Here is a 3710-nt window from a genome sequence, read left to right as displayed (position 1 = left end):
AAAGGACTATGATCAGTCTTCAGGTCATATGAAAGACAACTGGACAAGACAAAAGGAAATCTTGTAATGTGTTTGCTTAACCCAGGGCAGGATTAAGAAAACAATAACAATGAAAAAGATTACTTCAATATTGCACTGATTATCCAGGTAAAAAGGGAAAAATCTGTCAGTTATGTAAATATTCCTTACTACCTGGTTAATTCAATCTATTTATGTGCCCTGCTCTATTAGCCTGAGCAGGTCACTACCTTATGTTTAGCAGTGAAATCATAGATACCAAGATGTTACACTAAAATTTTCTGTTTGTTTGAAAATACAGTTTAAGCAAGTGTATGTTATGCAAGCTCTCGGTCCCTCCCTGTCCAACGTGGATTCCACCACTAATAATAGATCTTATCCTTTCCTGTTTAGTCTAGGTTGGCCTTGGGATTCTTCCCAATGTAACACTCCAGATGCCCGTGTATCAGTGAATTAGGTTTTGGGGATGCAACCCCTTCTTATTCTTGGACTGGGGGCCGTGCAGTTTCCTAGTGGGGCATCTGGCCTGCAGCAACGCCCCTGCTCCGCCTTCCCTTTTACATTTGGAAAATCTGCCCCTTAGTAAAACTGTCCATGACAAATGTGAAAATCATTCATTTAATCCAATCTATTCACCTGCAGAGGAAAAAAATGAAAGCAGAAACATTAAGTCACCCAAGTCACGAGGCCAGTAGGAAACATGGATTTTCTAAATCTCATTTTAAATACATATCTTTGACACACTCTCCTGGGGCTTGAGAATTCTAAAAATTTTTTACATTAATCTTTCTGACACTATGGGACTAAGAATACCTGTTTGCTCTCTTGGCTAAATCCAGGCAACAGCGTGAAACTGAGTTTACAACAAACCAAGCAGATGCTTTACAGTCAACGGTTGGTTTGTTGTATGACACTGATTTTACCTGATGTCCTTTTACAAGTAGATCATGGGGTTAACTCTACCAGGGAGAAATCTAGACTGTTTTCAACTTTAACAATAATCACATAGGAACACGTTCCTTTCCCTCTTTAGATTTTGTGTTTTGAAATAAACTTGAGGATCCAAATGTGCTGAGCTGGGCACATGTTTATGTTCTTGTTGACAAAAGGGGCCTGGCTGGGTTTCAACAACCAGTGCTGAGTGCAGAGAGGAAAGACAGGTGGGAAAGGCTGGGCTCCCCTTCTGTAACTTTCTCCACCCTTTCCACACTAGGGTTCTTCCCCCTCTCCTTTCTTCACACTGTCTCCTCAAAATTTAATGTGTATTGGAGCAAAGGGATTGTTTTCCTTTGCTAGGGCAATAATTTATAGGCTTCATTTCTTGTTTAAAAATGAAAATAAAGTTACTCTCTGCACCGCACAGTTTTCATCAACATTATTTTGGAAGAAAGAACAGCCTGTCTTGCAGAAGCTGAGCAGATACCAGCTTTCTCTTTAGTGAAGCTAAGTGGGTGAGAGGTCAGATCAATCCCACAGCAGGGCTGGACTGAGGATAGTGGAGTCAACAAGGAGAAGTTAAGTAGGTAAAAGGTCACTGCAGTGAGGCAGCAATAACTTTCCATGCATAAGCTCTTAGGCATCCAGTTTCTGTTCGTGGAAATAAAGCTCTCTAGGGGAAAGGTTGCCGAGACCAGAGGCAGCTCTATAATAACCCTTGCCTTATCTGAACTGTGTCCAGGACATGGCCCTGGCTTCCTGGCCATTAGGAATACTGCTACTCCAGGGGAAAAACAGATTGTACAGTGCTTTACAGGTTGTCCTGTGCTGAATATAAATAAATAGCCTGCCCACTGGCAAATTCATATTATGTAAAGTAACTTTACAAGGAGAGTTTCTTTTAAACACTATATTTCCATAAAAGAACTTGTAGGTTTTCTTATTGGTGGTTCTAGACTGGAGCAATGGTGCCTAATCTGGTGGCTTTGATGTGCAGTCTAACTGTAGACTCCTTAAAATATGATTTTAAATGACACTGGATTAGAAGAGAATTTCTTCATGTTTTAGAACATGTCTTTAGACTGTAGGTTGTAACTGATCAGAGAGTCATCATATTGATTTAATGAGTCACAAATGGCATTGAAATGAAATAGAAGTGGGAAAAGCATGCTTATGATAAGTGAGGTTTTTGTTTTTGCTAAACTTTTGTTGCAGATTTTATCTGGATCTTGATGTAAGAAAACCGCTGTTCTAGATTCTAGGAACAAAACTTGCTACCTTAAGCCCTCCTCCCAAAGAATTGATGTAATACAAACTGATCATTAGCTTTTCAAAAAAACTCTACTGATTCCACAAGATATTGCAGCTATGATGGGGAAACCTGCCATTTCCTTATTTTAAAAGTGTCTTACAAACAATGTTCTTCCCTGATGGTTTCCAGCATTGGTAAAATGTGACCATTTCCCTCCTGCAACATCGGGAATGTAAAGAAAGGTCACGATCAACACCCCAAGGTGAATAAATGCAAACAGAAGGAAGTTGTTTGCTCAAAAACCTGCACAGAAACTTGCCCAGTGTGCACTCCACTCAAAGAAAACAGAAGTAGCCAAGGAGGAGCTGGGTTAGCTCTTACTACCGGAAGTATAAGGTGTAAACACGCTGTCACTTACAGTGACTAGAAACAGTCGAAGGGAAGAATTGGTGCTCTGAAAGGGTGGGGCATTCCCACTCCATCTGCTGCATAACCTACGGCAAACTGTCCAATAGCTCCTACAGACCCCAGAAGTCAGTGCGGGTGACAGTAGTAGAAATGGAAGACTCTGATTTTTGGATGACTTTTTTTTTTTCAATAGAGGTCTTTCATTGCATCATTCAAATATCATAAATTGGTATTATAATCTGGGTTCTTGTTTCTGTAGCTGGGTAACTCAGATCTTACTCATCAGCCTACTGAACGTTGCTTTTTCAGAAACATAGATGCCAGCCAAAATTTTTCTGATACTCTTGTTTTTAACTGTTGTGGCTTGCTGAATCAAAGAGGCTGAATTTGAAAGAAATTCAATATCATTTCCTTCAAGGATTAACTCATCTTTTTGGGCTTCGGATACTGAACAAGAAACACCTGTCCTCATCTGAACCCTGCAGATCTATTTTTCACCCAAGGAATTTTAGATTTCAACTAGGGACCCATTCTCTTGAATAATGACATGGATGGGGACAAGAGTGCATACAGACCTTGTCTGGTAAGGAAGCCTAGATTATCTGCATATGACTACAGATACTGTGAACTGCAGCCAAGTCTTCTCTCTTGGCAAAGCCTCTTCTTTTTCTTTCCCAGGAGACTGAGGTCTACTCTGATGTTATTGAAGTCCTTCCAGAGAGTTCCTCTAGGGTCCTTCATAATAACTGAGCATCCCTTCATAGTGAGGTTGACATTTTCTGGAATGTCGAGAGTCCCATTGCTGAGAGTGGTCTTCGTTTTCACAGTAGATATGGCAAAGAGAGAAGGATAGACCTTTGCCCCCATCCATTAATGTACTTTCTTATTTTTCTTTTGATTTTCTTTTAAATGAGTGCTTCTGAGTCCTTACTAACCTTTATCTGACTGCTAATGGACACTGTTTTAGGATGCAGTTAGAGAATCTATACCCGACATCAATTTGAAAGGAGATAGGATGATTCAGTCATTGGACCTATTTATGAGGTCCCTGAATGAGGTTTTCACATTTTATCTCCATATTCCTTAGACACAGCCT

The 3710-nt window shown here is 40.2% G+C and overlaps 1 pseudogene across 1 annotated transcript; it reads right to left on the bottom strand.

Moving 5' to 3' along the window:
- Window positions 1-2344: 2344 nt before the first annotated feature.
- Window positions 2345-3481, bottom strand: LOC306668852 (large ribosomal subunit protein uL6-like; annotated as a pseudogene). The gene has a single exon. The product of its transcript is annotated as a large ribosomal subunit protein uL6-like (transcript).
- Between the last annotated feature and the right edge of the window lie 229 nt (window positions 3482-3710).

Source organism: Sciurus vulgaris, assembly GCF_902686455.1.
Source record: "Sciurus vulgaris genome assembly, chromosome: 8".
In the NCBI taxonomy this organism is placed as follows: domain Eukaryota; kingdom Metazoa; phylum Chordata; class Mammalia; order Rodentia; family Sciuridae; genus Sciurus; species Sciurus vulgaris.
Note: the sequence above shows the minus strand (reverse complement) of the source record. Positions and strands in the feature narration are given on the sequence as shown.